Source organism: Nansenia antarctica (genome assembly GCF_963989245.1).
Source record: "Nansenia antarctica genome assembly, chromosome: 5".
Lineage (NCBI taxonomy): Eukaryota > Metazoa > Chordata > Actinopteri > Argentiniformes > Microstomatidae > Nansenia > Nansenia antarctica.
Genome location: NC_137690.1, coordinates 39,116,719 through 39,136,211, shown reverse-complemented (window position 1 = coordinate 39,136,211; position 19,493 = coordinate 39,116,719).

Sequence of the window (19,493 nt, the reverse complement as noted above, 5' to 3'; positions counted from 1 at the left end):
GGGGGCTTCCCTCCTACTCATTCATTCGGTCCATTTACTCCAGTTCATAGTGAATTGCTCTTCACGGCCTCCCACTTTGCAAGTAATTCTTTCCATTTCTTTTATCTCTTCAACAGTTTTTTTCCAATTATTAACAGATGGTGGGTTTAAGTCCAACCATTTACGTGTGATTTGCTTTAAAGCCGCGATACGTAGTATGGTGTACAAATATTTATCTCCCTCTCTGTATATATCTAATGGAATAAGACCGAGTATAATATTGACTGGATGTATAGGATTTTGTGGGCATGTATAGAAAATGTGTGTGTGATTGGCTTCTCGTTCCGTACATTTCCTCCAGCATTCTGCATTGCCTGTTGGCCTATATTTTGACAACATTTTCGGTGTTAGGAAGATCTTCATATTTATTTTCCAAGCAAATTCTTTCCAGAATTTTGATTGTGTTGTCTTAAATATTCTTTTGCATGCTTCTTTCCAATCGTCATCCGTAATTGTTATTGCTAATTCGTTTTCCCATTTTTCTTTAGTGTTATCTTCTTGTATCTTGATTTCTTGCATGATTTTGTAAATTTTTGAGATTTTTGTCTTTTCACTGTTTCTATTTTTGATCAGATATTCCATTAGTATATGTGATCTTTGTTCCTGTCTCCTCTGCTGTGTTATAAGGTAGCTTCTAATTTGTAAGTACTTTTAAAAATGGCTATTACTTATATTAAATGTATTAACTAAGGTTTCAAATGAGTCTATCATGTCATTTGTAACCATCTGTGAGTACACCTGTAGTCCCTTCCTAGCCCATTCTTCTAATATTTTGTCTGTTTTATTAGGTAAAAAGTCTGGGTCACTGGCTATCTCTCTCAAATAAATACATTTGTCATCGCATGTCTTTCCATTTGGTTTGAACCAAGTTATTCATCCATTTCATTATTGTATCTATTTGAGTTGCATGGAAATAGGACTTTAGATCAGGGAAATTAAACCCTCCTTTTTCTCTGGTTTGAGTTAGTATACTAAGTTTTTTCCGTTTACTTTTGTAGTTCCAAATGAAATTTGAGAGCATTGTATTCCATTTTTTGAAGCTACTCTGTGGAATGGGAACTGGTAATGTTTGAAATAAAAACAGAAACTGTGGGAGGATCATCATTTTGACGCTTTCTACTCTACTCATTAAGGATTCAGGTGTTATCTTCCATCTATTAAGATCTTCTCGTATTTTATTTTCAAGGGCTTGATAATTGTCGGTGTATAATGTTGTTATATCTCCAGTGAGGTAGATTCCTAAATATTTGATTTTCTTTGCATCCCATTTCAACTTGTATTTTTCCTTAATTTCCGAATCTATCTGTTCTCCAATTGTTAATACTTCACACTTACTTTCATTTAGTTTATAACCAGAGTGTTTACTATATTCTGTAATTGCTTCCATTAGGCTTGGTAAGGATTGGGCTGGTGATGTTAAATAAACAACCACGTCATCTGCATATAATGCCAGTTTGTGCTGTTCCTCTTTTATCGTTATGCCTTTGATGGTATTATTTTTCCTTATACTTTCTGCTAGTCCTTCCATGCATATAGCAAATATAACTGCTGAGAGTGGGTCTCCTTGTCTTGTACCTTTATAGAGTGGAAATCTTCTGGATATTGTGCCATTTACTTTTACTCTTGACACTGGATTTTTATACATTCCTTGAAGCCATTTATTAAAATTCTCATGAAATCCAAAGCTTCTTACAATTTCAAACATGAATGGCCATAGCACTCTGTCAAATGCTTTTTCTGCATCCAGTGTTAAGAGTAGAAGGTTTGCACCATTGTTTTGTGCGTAGTCCATTATATTTAACGTCCTCCTTATATTATCTGACAACAGCCTACCTGGTATAAAACCACATTGGTCGCTGTCTATTATATCTGGCACGATGTCCTTTAACCTATTGGCAATAATGGCTGTTACTATTTTATGGTCCGTATTCAGTAATGATATTGGCCTGTAAGACGAACATTCAGTAGTGTCCTTACCTTCTTTATGTATAACCGTTATTATAGATGAGTTCCAAGTAGTTGCCCAATTTCCCGTTTGTAATACAAACTTATATGCTTGTAAAAGTAGTGGTATCAATTGTTTTTGAAAAGTTTTATAAAATTCATTAGTATATCCATCATCACCTGGTGTTTTCCCCATTTTAAGATGATTTATTTGTTGTTGTATTTCATTTACTGTGATGTCCTTAATGAGCTGTTCATTTTTTGATCTTGTTACTTGCTTTAAGTTTAACTTATGTAAGAAGTCTTTCATTAGTCCCAGGTCAATGTTTCCTGTGTTTTTATAAAGGTTCTCATAATATTTTACGAATTCTTCAGCTATTTTATCCTTTTCCGTTATTGTTCCAGAGCCTTCTACAGTCTTCAGTCGATATGCTAGGAGTTTTAAAGACTTAGGTCCTCCATCGTAATATTTCTGTTTGGTGTATGTCATTAATTTCTCCACTTCCTCTGTACGGATTTTATCCAACTCCTTATACTTCTTTTTTAATTCATTTTTTACTATTATTTCATTTGTATTTTTTCATTTGTCTTCCAAGTGTTGTATTTGTTGTTCAAGTATTTTCTGTTTTTGTTGTGTTTGTCTTTTCTTCCATGCACAATATGATAGTATCTGTCCTCGTAGTACCGCTTTAAGGCCCTCCCATATAATAGTTGGATTAGTATATCCATTGTCATTTATCTCTATGTATTCTTTTATGGCTTTATTGATTTTTTCAACAAAGATCTTATCTTGGAGAAGTGAGTTGTTTAATCTCCATATTTTTTCTCCTTGCTTTATATCCAAATGTATAGTTATAGATAGCATAGCATGATCTGATAAATCCCTTGTGCCTATTGTGCATGTTTCCATCCTCTCTACGTCTTTTTTAAACATGAAGAAATAATCCAGTCTATTGGAAGTTGGAAATCGTCCAGAATAATATGTACATGTTTTTTTAGTTGGATTTAGCATCCTCCATATGTCTACTAATCCAAATTCTGACATTGCACTTCTTAAAATTGATGATGTTTTATCAGCTCTGTGTGGTTTATTATTTGAGGAATCTAGCCTAGAATTTATTGTAAGATTCATATCTCCTCCCATTAGGGTGATTCCTTTACATTTTGTCATTAACATTTAGATTATTTCTGACATGAATTCTGGGCCTAATTCCGGTGGATAGTATACATTTAAAAATGAGACAGTAATTGACTCTATTTTACCAATTACTAAAACAAACCTGCCCTCTTTATCGTATATATGTTGTTCTTCTTTAAATGGTATGTGTGGTTGTATAATTATAGCAACACCCCTCTTCTGTGTTCCATATGAACTGGAGTAAATTTGTCCCCTACTCAATTTGTCGTTCTTTTTTTAAAAAATGGGTTTCTTGTAAGAAGAGGACATCTCCTCCAGCTCTCCTCAGCTGGAGGATAATCTTTTTCCTCTTAATTATGTTATTCAAGCCATTAACATTTAATGATATTATTTTCAACTTTTTCATATCTCCGTTTAAGGGCTTCATTTTAAATTAACATTGCGAGTATTTCATAAAGTAAGCATATTATCGGGACTAGGAAAACAGTAGGAGGGGGAAGGACAGTAATGAAAGGAGAAAGAGGGAAAGAGGAAGAGGAATAGAAACGAGAAGAAAAAAAGAAGAAAAAGAAGAGCAAAAGACAAAAGAAAGAGAACATAAAACATTTAATACAAAAAACACATTCAGGGTAGTGAAAAAAACCATACAGGACAAACACAAAAAAACAACATGTACAACACAAACACACAGACACACGGTATATTATGGTGTCAAGTAAGCACACCATATAAACCTTAACCCACACCTTAATGATATCTGAAGGAACGATATCATACTAACGTTACCTAAGTATAGCCTATATTGTCCGGTAAACATGAAACAGGCATAGCTCCTCCACTCTCCATTCAAAAATAAATGTTACGCTGGCCATGGAACAAGCCCCAAAGTAGGATAAGAGCCCTGTGATTCATCTAAGTGAACCTTTAAATCAGAACCTTTAAATCAGAACATAACAGCCAATGAGAGAATAGCCTAGGTTAAATAAATCAAAAGTTTCCTTCATTAACATAAATAGCATTTATATAGAAAGAGAAAAGTAAAGTAAAAAAGTTTCAACTCATTATTCAAAATGTTCTTGTCCATCAATTTGGAGCGTATAGTGTAGTTAGCACAGAGGAGGAGGAGAAAAAGAATGAGAGAGAATAAACCTTTAGAAGGAGAAATAGTATCTAGCTCAGTCCAGGCATCACTGTTCTAGGATAAACTGTTCAGCCTCACCCAGCTCCTGGAAGGTGTAGATGTTGTTTCCCTTGGAGAGCTTGATTGTAGCTGGGTAGAGAAGAAAAGCCATAAACCCTTTGGTGCGGGCCTCATACATCACTTTATAGCAGGGCTTCCGACGTTTTGTTGTAGTCTCGCTGTAATCCGCAGCAAACTTCAGCTGGATGCCATCGACCTCCGGTAGTTTCTTCCGAGCCTCACCTAGCAAGCGGTCCCTGTCTGTGTAGCGGAGGCACTGGATGATTAGCGTGCGCACTTTGCCCGAGCCTAGGCTTGGTGGACGCCCAAGACGGTGGCTTCTCATCAGCTCTGGCGGTGCAGATTTGAAGATAGGGAACCATGTCAGGATATTCTCATTCAGGTAAGAAAGGGCATTTGAGCCTTCAACTCCCTCTTTAAGATTGAAAATAATTGTGACTGCTCCTGGTGTTTCTGGACACCTCTCGGAAATGAGAAAGACGTCAAATTCGTCTTTAAAGTTTTTTGTTTTTTTTCTAATTTTCGTTTTTTTAGCTAACATTCAACTCGAAGATGTGAAGTACCCACTCGTTATTTTTCCGAACAGTTTTACGTTCATTAAATAAGTGTAATCTATAACACAATGACTTCGTTTCTTGTTGTTTGATGGGGATTCATTATCTTTGATGGGGATTTTCTGTGCTTAGTGATTTCCGGTGTAGCAACTTTCAAATACTCATGTCGTCTTCAATTTGTTTCCGATTTCAATGTATGATGCATCATTTGAAAGCTTACAATCTGTAGTTTAAGCACATGTAAAAAACAGAAAAATGATTTCGCCTACAGGTAGCCCTTTTCATTGGGCTGTGTCACAATTAGGTTGTCCCTGCGTGATCTGTCTTCCATCTCGATTAGTTTAGCCTCGCATGTTTGTAGGCTCTTCATACACAGGGCAGATGACTTTTCAACATGTGAAATGCGCTCCTGTGCGTTTTTAGTTTCTGAGCGAATATTTCTGATATCCTCCGTATGCCGTGACAAAGTCAAATGCATAGTGTCTAATCGTTTCTCAAGTCTATTGAAACGGGCTTCAGATTTATCATCAGCTTCTTTGAAATGTCTTGCCATTGACGCTTCTATGACATTAGCCAAGGATGCATTCTCCTCGCCCAGTTCTTTGTGTAGCTGAGCTGTCATGTCTTTCTTAGCAGCCTCAGTTTGTCTCGTTTTTCGCATTTACTTAAGACAATCGAGTGACAAAAAACATATGTAGGTTAGCCTATTTGCTTTGCATGAAAAAATAATAGCAATCTGCTTTCATACAGCCATAGAATTTCAAAAGTTTTAAGGAGAGTGGACGCCGAGTTTGTCTATGCTGCCATGTTACCGGTGGTGGGGTCATCCCTATGTTCCCCGGGTCCTATGTTCCCCGGGTCCTATGTTCCCCGGTTTCTTAGCAAAAAAAAAAAAAAGGGTTCTATGTTCCCCTCTTCCGAAAACTTCCGAAAAAGGGTTCTATGTTCCCCGCTTCCGAAAAAGGGTTCTATGTTCCCCGCTTCCGTATATTCCCCGCCTGCCGTTGTGTCAAGCGACCCCAGGTGTCGTTATGTAGTACTGCATGAGTTTTTTTTTTTTTTTTTTTAAACAACATACACAAATACATAATTATACTGTTAGTTTTTTTTTTATTGTTTTTTTTTTAAACAACATACACAAATACATAATCATACTGTGGATTACTATGTGTACAACATTATTATATGAACAAAATGATTATATGTACAAAACCTTTTGTAGGTAGGACACTATTGGACCTCGGCCCAAATCTAGTACTGAACCCCCCATGCTAAACCATTTGGAAGTACAGTATACTAGGACTCCAATTCAGACACACTGGGGGGCTGTCACAAATCTACTAACTCTAATCAGCCTGGTCTCACACGGCAGACGTCAGAATTCGACGTTGATGGACAAACATTAATCTGCTCTATTCATACATTAATCTGCTCTATTCAGACATTAATCTGCTCTATTCATACATTAATCTGCTCTATTCAGACATTAATCTGCTCTATTCATACATTAATCTGCTCTATTCAGACATTAATCTGCTCTATTCAGACATTAATCTGCTCTATTCAGACATTAATCTGCTCTATTCAGACATTAATCTGCTCTATTCATACATTAATCTGCTCTATTCAGACATTAATCTGCTCTATTCAGACATTAATCTGCTCTATTCACACATTAATCTGCTCTATTCACACATTAATCTGCTCTATTCATACATTAATCTGCTCTATTCAGACATTAATCTGCTCTATTCAGACATTAATCTGCTCTATTCATACATTAATCTGCTCTATTCGTGGTTCCCAAACACATTTATGATGTAGGAACAGGAGGGTGTCAGTGATGGCTGAGGGTGCAAGAGAAGCTTTGCTCCCTCCTTGTACTCTTCACAGCCTGTCAGGGGATCTTCTCTGTGGAGTGGCAGGAACACGGTCCCTTCAAACAGGAGCTGTGGATTCTCTGAAAATAAAAGACATCAAGTATTAAGGTAGGCTATAGATTCCCATCAATATTTTTTATACAAGGTCTTTCAGTAAGACTATTTTACCTGACATGGTAGCCCATATGCCTGTGATTTTCACCGGTTGCCTGTGGTTCCTGTCTTCACCAAGTAGGGTTGGGTTGAGTTGAGTTGGGTTGGGGTTGTCTTCACAAATGACCCAACTCTGATAGTCTTTATATCAAATCTGAGAATGAAATTCAGTATGCTAATTATAAAAGGGGTATGCTATTGATAATATGAATGAATGAATGAATGAATGGTCTTTATTGTCATTGATATAGTACTGGTTTACATAAATAAAGGCTATGTACACTATCCACTATACTATACTGTACAAATAAAACACTGTGCTGTACTCTATGCTATGCTATACCTATTCTAACATTTCCTATTCTCGGCAACCTTATGTACCCTAGGGTTGTCATATTGCACATAGTGTTATTGCACATTCATTTAAAGTGTCGCAGTTTGCAGGCTTGAAATGTACATATCATTGTAGCATGATATGCTAAATGTAGCATATCATTTAGATTGTTTTTAATGTATTGTTTTAGATAATTCATTATTTTAAAATATTATTTTCTTTAGATAAACAACTAAAATAAAAAATCTAAATGAGATGCTATTGATACTGCATAGAAACACATTGATATAATATACTTGTATGTGTCAGGGGACAATGTTGCACTCTGATATTTAGTGTGTCTCTGTTGCGCCCTTCTACTCCGAGTCACCAGAGGGCGTAACACCCCCTATCAATTGTTTTAAGGTCAATCGTAATTGAGCTTGAGTTACAAGACTTCCTCACATACCGGTATGTTCGTAACACATGCGTAGTGACAATGGCTCAAATAATTACTGGAGACCGAGGGGGGAAAATATTAGTTCTGGATAACTTTAGGTACCAGAAACACCGCACAAATTTACAGAATATTCGGTGGCGGTGTTGGAGAGAAGACTGCCGGACAGTTCTTGTTACAAACATCTTTGATGTAGAGGGGGTCAATCCCAACATAGAAGTTCGGGAGGTCCGCGAACATGTGCATGCCCCCGATACACAAATGGTGAACAATGCGCAATTTCGCCAAGTGATTACTGGAGAGGTGGTGAGAGAACCCACAGTACCAATCAAACGCATTTACGATGCTGAGTGCGTAGGTCTACAGCGGGGCCGTCCCATCCAGCGTGGAGGTCGCGGGCGACCTCCTCAAAGATTCTCCTCAGTTAGGTCTGTTATGGCCAGAGCCAGAGCTGCAGTAATCCCTCCCGTCCCAGCTACCGTTGATGATGTAAGGATCGACGGTCAATGGGCTGAGACATGGGGCAGAGACCATTTCCTCCTGCACCAAGACAGTGAGTGGGGCATAGCAGTGTTTTCCACAGAGGACAACCTGAGACAGCTGCGACACTGCAGGACATTATACATGGATGCTACATTCAAGTCGTGCCCACGCCCATACAACCAAGTATTTACTATACTCGGGGACATTCATGGCTTCGTTGTCCCCCTTGTACATGTCCTCATGGAGCAACGTACAATTGGACACTACCGACAAGTGTTCCAGTGTGTCAAAACGTCACTCAGGAGAATCACCCACCACCTTTGGCGTCCGCGTAAAGTCATCTGTGACTTTGAGCAAGCGCTGAAAACTGCTCTTGAAACGGAGTTGCCACAAGCCAGAATCGGAGGATGCTACTTCCATTACAACCAAGCCTTGTGGAAGAGGGTACAGGCACTTGGATTGGCTGGTCCATTCCGTCATGACCATCCACTGGCAGCAGTCATCCGCAAGGTTTGTTGTGTTCTGTCTGCACTGCTGTCTGTCCTGTGTTGTTTTGTTTGCATTGCATTTAGAAATGCTCTTACTGTAACGCCAAATCAAATTCCTATATGTGTATGCTTAATGTGTATGCATAAATGGCAATAAACGTTATCTCATCTCTCATCTCATCTCATCTCATCTCATCTCAAGGTGATGGCCTTAGGACACCTGCCTCTGCCTCTGGTCCAGATCAATTTTGATCTTCTCCTCAACCACAGAAACACCAGGCGTGCCCTGATGAACCACCCTGAGTTACAAGACTTCCTTGCGTATGTTCGTAACACATATGTCCATCCTGGAGCGGCCTTCCCACCAGCGATGTGGAATGTGTTCGAAAGAAACATGGAGCAAAGGACCAATAATCATGTTGAATGTAAGTGTAACAATGACAGATCTGAACAAAAAATATATAATTTCATCTAATAACTAAATCTGAAGTATTAAGTTAATTATTTTATATTGTTAATATAATATTGTCTGCTAATTATGGGTTAATTCATTCTTATCCTATCACCTCTGGGCCTGTGCGTATATCGAGGTTTAACTATGAGCCGAAACAAAAATTAACGAAACATCAAACACAGCAGAGGACAGGAGGGCTCTTTAAACAGGTGGACGAGTTGCCACGTACAGGCGCGCTAATGATGATGGACATAACATCAGTCCAATCATGGGCGGGCACCGTGATTGAGAAAGGATTAAGAAAGGATTTAAAATTGTGAAAGGAGGAGACACAGAGGGGAAAATGTTCAATGTCAAAATGTTCATGCCAAACTAATAACATTTAGGGCCTGATTTACTAAGATCCCAAATAACGAATACTAATTGAAGTTCACACACAGGGGAAGTTGAGATATACTTCAAATAAGGCCCGCTATCTTCTACATTGGAAAGATCAACAATCCTCACTGCACACCGTTAGTAGATCAGCCTGCAGATGTAGAACCAGTTTGCACATTAATAGGCCATTAATAGGCTAATAAGTTATAATTCTGTATTTTTGTTCTAGCTTATCATCGTACTCTGAACGATGCTGTCCAAGTTCGCCATCCTTCACTTTGGAAATTCCTTCGGCACCTGAAGGATCAGCAAACGCTTGCAGAGGGTAAACTGGGGATGGCAGACAGAGGCCACGCTCCCCCAACAAGGAGACGGAAGTGGAGGGAGTTGGAGGCCCGTCTACTGAGGCTGAAAGGACAGTACATGCAGGGCCACAGAGATCTGGCTTCGTACTGGAGGGCTGTCAGCCGTAGCGTCCGTATGGGCTAGATTTCCACATTTATTTTGATAGCACTTTGGCCTATGTTGTTGTTATTATTATTGTTATTGGCCTAATTGTGTTATTGTTATTATTATTATTATTGTTATTATTAGTTAGAATAAGCTGTACGCCATTGTTTACGCCATCATGTATGCCATTGTTTACATGTTATTTAGCTCTTTCATTTGTTTTTGCCAAGTTATTGCTGTACCATAGTTTTGTTATTGAAAGATGTCTGTACCTTTCCAGTTTATATGGACCTGTTTACTTAGTAAGCCATATAGTTATTATTACAATATATGTGATGCCAGAGTTAGGACTGATAATTGCACTAGAGCTCATGTGTCAGGATTACCAGGTTTCAGCAGTGAAACAGTAGGCCTCTCCTTATTAGTGCCTGACTACTAAAACACTAGAGTGAAAGAGACTACATCTCTGTATGCCAGGATCCCCCGAGGATTTGATGTGTGCAAGAGGATGTGTCACACTCTATGTGCTACGGATACTGGCTAGTTACTTAGGGATTATATTATGGGATATGTGACACTGTAACCTAGAGACACACTGCGCTGTTACGTGACGTCCTGCCAATGGGATGTACAGTATTGTCTCAGGTTGGCATTTTGATGCTTGGTCTTGGAAACAAACACCATGTTTGCACAAACATAGTTTTTTTTTTTTTGTTGTTGGTTGCAATAAAAGCCTATATTTTGGATTGATATCTCTACTGTATTTATTTGATTCCGTTTGACCAAAATATAGAAAAAATATTTCTTTAATCCATGCATACAATTGCAAATGTTGGGCCGCTACCCACACGTTTAGCTGTGTTGCTCATTCCACAAATGCATGATCCTTACAAGTCATACCTCGTTGTAAAAGTGACTAATCAGCGGGTCATTCCACTAAAGGTGGATCAGTATAGCGGCGCTCAGGGAACTCGAGATTGGAAATCAAGCCTCAGGTGATTCCTCGAACGAGGATCAGCCTTGTGTCATCAGTGTTCACAGAAGACAGGCTTACAAATCTTCGATATGGGCGCGTGCACGCAGACATAAAAAGCCCTGAAGTGTCGATCTGTCGAAATGAAGATACTCCACTCTGCAGGGGTACTACATTTGCGCAGCATTCCGAATTATTGATTTTTATGAAGACGGAAAAATAAGATGTAAAATAGTGCAATACTGCCGCAATTAACAAGGCGAGGGAAATGGTTTGGCAAGAAATTGCTGACCGATTAAATGCGTAGGTCATACTAGCCCCAGTTATTGTTATATGTTCATATTTTAATAAATGAATATTACTACTGTGGTGATATCCGCAGCAGGCTACAAACCGTCATATCGCCACAATGGCCTAGTGGTATTGACTGCTGCCATAGGATTTAATCGTCATTTTATATCAGTGGTTCGAATCCCTCTTCAGGCGCACTTTTTACTGCATTTCGTTGTCTGAATCTAATCTAAAATCTCATCTAAAAAAGTATTGTAGGCTATAAAATTATGGTGCAGGCTAATTTACAAGAACTGACACGATTACAATGGTGTTTGAAACCTTTGCATGAAATCTTCGGTTAAATGTAAAAAAAAAAAAAAAATGAATGACTTAGTCAAGTCTCGAACTCGCAACCTTTGGAACTCCAGTCCGCAGCCTTAACCACTACGCTAGCATGACAGCAATGCAAGTTGTTTCTTTTTACACTCTTTTCTTTATTGATATATCGATTTATCTATCACACTTTCAAAATATCAAGTTATCTATCACACAATCAAACTATCTATCGATCGATCACACTTTCAAAATATCAAATTATCTATCTATCACACAGTCAAACTATCTAATCTATCTATCTCGTGTGAAGTGGGAACTAATATTTCCTAGGGAGGAACTATCGTTCGGGATGTAGTTTCCGCCTGTGAGCCTTTTTTGACGCGCGTCTCACTATAGCCTGTGTTTTCGATTTCGAAGACGTCACTCACTGTGCTACGAAAACTGGCTAGTTACTTAGGGATTATATTATGGGATATGTGACACTGTAACCTAGAGACACACTGCGCTGTTACGTGACGTCCTGCCAATGGGATGTACAGTATTGTCCCATAGGTTGGCATTTTGATGCTTGGTCTTGGAAACAAACACCATGTTTGCACAAACATAGTTTTTTTGTTGTTGTTGTTGGTTGCAATAAAAGCCTATATTTTGGATTGATATCTCTACTGTATTTATTTGATTTCGTTTGACAAAAATATAGAAAAAATATTTAATAATGTGTATATATATATCACTGGTGTTCTTTTAGGAATATAAGATTTTCAATTCCATCTCGAAAATGATCTATCTAGGGAGTTATATAAAATGCTGAGACAATACTATGACATTCATTGTGTTCTTCATTATTTCCAAGTCATCTTAAGACCCCCCCCCAAAAAAAAAAAAAAAATCAAACTCTCATGCAGTACCACATAACGACACATGAGGTCGCTTGACACAACGGCAGGCGGGGAACATAGGACCCTTTTTCGGAAGCGGGGAACATAGAACCCTTTTTCGGAAGCGGGGAACATAGAACCCTTTTTCGGAAGTGCGGAACAGGGGAACATAGGACCCGGGGAACATAGGACCCGGGGAACATAGGCATGCTCCCCCGGTGGTGGCCATTTTTGTGCTTCACAAAATGTGCTACACAAAATGTGTTCTTAAGACAAAATGTAAGAAGATTTGGTATTCATGAAGAAATTCTTATCTTTTCTTTAGTTTTTTCTTAACTTTCCTCTTAAGATTTTTCCTAAGATAGAACTTAAGAACAAATGAGATTCTCGAAAACAACGTTCTTAGATTTCTTCTCAAATTTCTTCTCAACTTTAAGAGAAGCTCTCACCTGTCTTAAAACATCCCGGCGGCCTAGTTCGTTATGTTTCTGCCCGAGCTGAGTCGCATTTACGTGCACTAGCAGCTGGGATAACGTCGATTGCCTATGCTGTTGCAGTGGGGCTTTCTCAAAGACATGATGTTTCAGTTTTATATGATTTAACATTGAACTAGTTGAATGTCTGTAAACAAGTTGTGTTTCACAGAGTTTGCGCAAAACATTGTCATTTTCCAAACCAACTTAATTTCACACTTTTATTGTGTAGCTGTTGATATTTCTTATGCAAGTAAACACACTGTTAAATATGTCTTCTAGTTTACACTGCAGCATTACACTGCAGCTAATTGCCACAGTCAATGTAACAGAGCCTAGGTATACTGTGTCATCAGAAACGTATCTACTGCCATCGATAATGTTCTCTCTTCTCTTGGGGTTCATAACAACGTAATGATCAGAGTGATCTTAAGTTCAAAATCTAAAGCCTATGATACACAGGCAACTTTTTGTTGCAACGCAAGTTTCCTGTTTATGACTTGATGGGCCCTATTATGCACTTCTTAACTTGCCGTCTTAAGTCTTAATTAAGACGCACCGCCAGGTTAAGACCTACCGCCACCCTTATTATGCGCTTCATACGCGCTACTGCTATTATGCAGGTGTCGATAGGCGCCCACACATAAGACGTAAAACTCCCGTGCATATATTGCTCATTGTGGGAGTGTTCATAATGAAGTGCACTAGGCGCCCCTGCTATTATGCGATCTGACTTTGCTCCTAGCGCTAAGAAGTGGTTTGAAAAGTTCTTAAGTTTAGACTTCATGCACGTTTTGAAACACGAGCGCGCCTCCGCGGTTTGCGCATGCATGTGGGCACACATGAACACGCACGTGGCTCCACGGCAAGACGTCAATTACGGTCACAGTATAAATGCTTTATTTCAGAAGGGAGAGGCAGAGAAGCGCGCTGACCTCCTTCTTAGGACTTCCATAATAGCATAGTGCTAATGACTCAACGCAGCCGGTTCTTAAAGGGAATGGCACCTGGCACGCTGATTGGGTTGATTGAGAAGACGCCCAAAACACACCCATGACTAACTTCTTTGCTTAGCGCAGGGTTTTAGGCGCCCACTACCGCACGCATAATAGCAAAGTGGCCTTGACCACGCCTCCACGTCTTAAATTGAGATCTACCGCCTCGTCTTATTGCTTCAAACTTATGAAGTGCATAATAGGGCCCGATATGTGTTGGAAGATGATTCCATGACTCCAGAGTTGCAGTTCACTTGACATCCAGCTTCTTCTAACACGATTATGATTATAATAACTCATTTATTCCAAATTATTTTTCATTCTAATTCACATTGCACATAGAAAAGTAATGAAACCAAGTGAACAGGTGATTATGAAATGACATTTTATTCGAATTGATTTAACATGTTAGGGCTAGAAGCAGAAGAAAAGGACAGGATGTTATCCTCCGTCTCGTCAGGTTCTCCTCCTTCATTTAAGATGTCTTTGTCTGCGGCTATACACCCTGAGATGCCTCAGGAAAGAACACAACAAGCAGGAGATACTGGTGGCCTTCTACCACGGCGCAGTGGAGAGCATCCTCACCTTCGGCATCTCCAACTGGTTCCACAGCTGCACAACAGCGGAGAGAAACGCGCTACAGAGAGTCGTGAGAACAGCACAGAAGATCACCGGCGCCCCCCTCCCCTCTCTGGAGGAGCTGTACAACACACGCTGTCTCAGGAGGGCCTCCAAGATCTCCAGGGACCCGACCCACCCTGGGCACGTACACTTTGTCAAGCTGCCCTCGAACAGGAGGTACAGGACCCCGGCCGCTAAGACAAACAGACTGAAGGACTGCTTCTACCACAGGGCCGTCAAGGCCCTGAACACAGAAAAGGCCTAAGTTCTGGGCCCAGGACAGTCCGGACGGATTGTATGGCAGCTAGTGCTGAGGCACAAACCTGTACATTTTCAAGCCTGCAAACTGTGACACTTTAAAATAATGTGAAAAAATACTCTTGTGCAATATGACAACCCTAGTTGACTATCTTTGCAGTATAGTACAGTGGATTGTGTACATAGCCTTTATTGATGTAAACCAGCTCCTTACCTTCTTGTGATTTTATGCTTTTATGCTTTTTCAAAAAAAAAAAAAAAAAATCCTTTCCTAACACCAGGGGAGCCACCCCTCCTAAATTTTGTTGTTTGGTACCTGTACTGTAGCAATGACAAATAAAGTCCATTCCATTCCATTCCAATTTACCTGAGAAGAATGAAATTAGTTGCCTCTCCAATTCCTCGCTCCAGGCAAGATTGGCCGCCATCTTGGTTGATTTTCTTCAGCCGAAAAGAAATAGTCACATGACTAAATTCTGTATTCTGATTGGAGGATCCCGGAGAGTTGCCTGCTGCGTTGCCCGTGTATCATCGGTTTAAGAACTTCTTAAGTGAGAAAACTAATGGGGCTTTTCCACTAGAGGGCTGACCCGGGTCAGCCCGGGCTGGCCTGCTTCTTTGGCGCTTTTCCATTTGTCGGCCTGGGTCGGGTCGGGTCGGGTCGGGTCGCTTCTTTAGCTACCCATCGAGGGCAGGAACCTTTTTGAGACCCGGAACCTTTTTGCCAGGCTGCGTGTGACGTGTGACGCTGCACACCGTTGATTGGTCAATGGAAATCGTCATCCCATGTTCATAGCTTTTTTCGCTAACCGCCATCTTTAAATAGCACATTCGTTCTTGGAAAATGTCACTACAGTTTCTGTAATAGCTTATTAATAAAGATTCGAAAAATGATGCTGACCATCATATTATCTTAGTTTAATGTCATTTCAATGCATCATAGAACTTTTATTTACAACAAGCATAACACAAAAATCGCTATTATGCACCGTCTTTGCCCGTGAATAACACCGGCTATGGAGGTGGTACAATCACAATACTCCTTTGCTAACTTCACCATCGGTATACGGCCATTTTGAGCCCTGAACCACCGCGCTGACACCCCGAGAAGATATGCTTTTAACCGTAAACTCAATGAACCGGGAGTTCACCCGCTGCTGCAAGCGTATCTATAACGAACGCAGAGATGGAATGAGCCCCGCGTCAGTCAGCCTTTCCGTAGAAATACATCGCTCCGTTATATATCTAACGTTACATGTTTTAAGGCTGATCTGTGCATGATAGTGCTGCATTATGTTGATCTATTTATATCGATCTATTCTTGCCAATTCCTTATTACCAGTGGAAAGGGGGATGGCTAAAACACTTTGAATGGGATAGATAGGACTTTCCGTTCAATGAAGCATGATACTCGCGAGTTCATCTCGCTTTTCCCCCCGTTGATGTATTAAACAATCTAAGCAATCTAATCAGAGCAGTTGTTATTATGTAATATTATTGATGGATGTGCCATTTTTGATGGAGAGCAGTGAGCGGATGACTGGATGTGAGCATGTATTTGACTAATGCCGATAGTCTTGCTCCGAAACCGGAGCTGTCTACAGCGGATTCAAACTATCGTAATTCATGAACTATATGCCCAATCTAAACAATTCAAAGAGTTTCTGAAAGCAGAGAAGTTGCACTTTTTGAACAGTTGAACTTTTTTAGGCTTATTATGGTAGTTCACCAACAAAAAAAGCACAGTGTGTCAGGAGAAATAAAAATAGAATTGTGTCGGCATTTCCCTGGTTGCGAGATCTAAACTAGTCTACTAGAACTGAAAGCGGCAAGTTACAGGCACTTAACATTACATGTTGTAAGGCTGATCTGTGCACGATAGTGCTGCATTTTGACAATATTCTTATCGCATTTCCCCCTGCTGATCTGTATAGCGGGGGGAATCTTATGACACTGTTATGACGCGTAACTCCGCCTACTATCTCCTGCTCCTCCTACTCGTTCCTGGTCTGTTGTGTATAGTGGAAAACCAGAACTGTTCAAAAGCGTGCCGAAGCGAGCTGAAGCGAGCCGTGCCAAGCCGGGCCGGGCTGGTCAATGGAAAAGCGCCATAAGAAGTTCCTAAGACATACGACAATTCTTAAGAAAAAAATGGTGAATAGCGTTTAAGAACATTCTTAAGAACATCTTATCTTTTTTCTTAAGAATTGTCTTAAGAAATATCTTAAGAACACTTTTGTGAATCCGGCCGGTTATTACATGGGGAGGCTGGGGGGGCGGGCAGGGCTCTGTAATGCATGGAACGGAATGAGGAATGCTATCAAACACGTGTCTGATACCATTCGTTCAGTTCCATGCATTATAATGAGCCCCGTCCTCCGATTTCTACCTCCACTAGCCTCCCCAGGTCATTACGATGTTACTATGTCCTTAAATGCTAATTTACGGTCTCATTTTCAGACGCTGTAACGTGGTGCTTGTCAGGTTGAAGTCTGAAGAGTGGCGCTTCGCTCCCCCCTACCTCCTAGTGACACCCAGAGCCAAACACAGGTACATATGGTACGCTGCTTTCTGCTGCTTCTCTCTCTGATCACTCCATCTATCCATCTATCCATCTATCCATCCGTCCGTCCGTCCGTCCGTCTATCCATCCATCCATCCATCCATCCATCCTTCCATCCATCCATCCATCCATCCATCCATCCATCCATCCATCTATCTATCTATCCATCTATCCATCCGTCCGTCCGTCCGTCTATCCATCCATCCATCCATCCATCCATCCTTCCATCCATCCATCCATCTATCTATCTATCTATCTATCCATCTGTCCATCCATCTGTCCATCCATCCATAGTCTCTCTCACCCAGAGCCATAAACCAGTACATAATAATATGCTGTGTTCTGCTTCTCTCTCATCACTCACAGCGTTATCCCTCTTCATCTAATCACAGGAACATTGATTCACACATCGATTTCAATTAACAGGTCCATTCCTGCAGCTCTGGAAATCTGGAAATGATCCAGACACATAAAGAGCCATGTTCTCATTCATCCCCTTTCCAGACATTTCCACACAAAGGCTCGCAAGGTTCAGGTGGCCTTCATTTACAATACTGTACGAGGCCTGGGAGTGTGTGCCACTCTTGTTGTTACTCTTGTTAATCAGCATTAACCAATCATCTCCCACAACACCTGTCCCCCAGTGCGTTTCACCACGCCTTGCAGTCACAGACATAAAATAAGGTGGGGGGGCAGCATTAAGTTCTAACGTGGAACATGGACTGGATCTGGAACCCAGACGGAGGCCTCCACAGCATCTCACCTCACTTAGCTGAGAGAGAGAGAGATGGAGAGAGTGAGAGAGAGGGGGGTGGGGAGAGAGAGAAATGGAGAGAGTGAGAGAGAGATAAATGGGGAGAGTGAGAAAGAGAGAGAGAGGGGGGGAGAGAGTGAGAGAGAGAGAGTGAGAGAGAGAAATGGAGAGAGTGAGAGAGAGAGATGGAGAGAGTGAGAGAGAGAGGGGGGGAGAGAGAGAAGAGAGATGGAGAGAGTGAGAGAGAGAGGGGGGGAGAGAGAAATGGAGAGAGTGAGAGAGAGAGAGAGAGTGAGAAATGGAGAGAGTGAGAGAGAGAGGGGGAGAGAGAGTGAGAGAGAGAAATGGAGAGAGTGAGAGAGAGAGGGGGGGGAGAGAGAGAAGAGAGATGGAGAGAGTGAGAGAGAGGGGGGAGAGAGAGAGAAGAGAGATGGAGAGAGTGAGAGAGATGGAGAGAGTGAGAGAGAGTGAGAGAGAGAGGGGGGGAGAGAGAGAGAGAAGAGAGATGGAGAGAGAGAGAGAAATGGAGAGAGAGAGACAGTGAGAGAGCCACCAGACAGAAACCCCATTAGACTAAACCAAATGATAAGAAAACAAAAAGAACATTACCTGACACAGTGGAAAGAATCAACCAGAAACCAGAGTAAATTGGAATGCTATTTGCCCCTAAACAGAGAATACACAGTGGCAGAATACCTGAGTACTTTGACAGACCCAAAACTAAGGAAATCCTTGACTATGTACAGACTCAGTGAGCACAGCCTCGCCATGGAGAGAGGCCGCCACAGGCAGATCTGGCTCCCCAGACAAGACAGACTGCACTTTGCACTGCACACAAAATGGTGGAAACAGAGCTGCACTTTTTTTTAAGTACTTGCCAACTGTACAAGGACATCAGAGACACATACTTCGCACAGATTACAAACACCCCAAAGGATTTTGAAGACATGATTAATGACAAACAACTGCCATATCTGCTGGGTGAAGACCAACAATGTGCAAACACAGCAGCAAGATGTGTGAGCTGTTGTGACAGTAAAAGGACGTCCAAAGGAACACAACCACCATAAAGACTGTCAATCTGCACTATTTGCAGCATGCGGATCTCTGTACATAATGTTTACACACTTCTCCTTTATTTGTATTCATATTTTTAAACTGCAATGTCCACACTTTTCTATTCCTATTTTAAGTTATCTTTATTTACCTGTATACAATATATACTGTATACACAATATACATACAATATATATACAATATATACTATATACAGTATACACATATATATACAATATATATATATATATATATATATATATACACAGCTCTGTTTAATAATTTCTTTATTCTAGTCGTACATTACATGTTTTTAAATTTTTCTTTGTTTTTTATCTTCACACTTGCTTTGGCAATGTAAACCTATGTTTCCAACGCCAA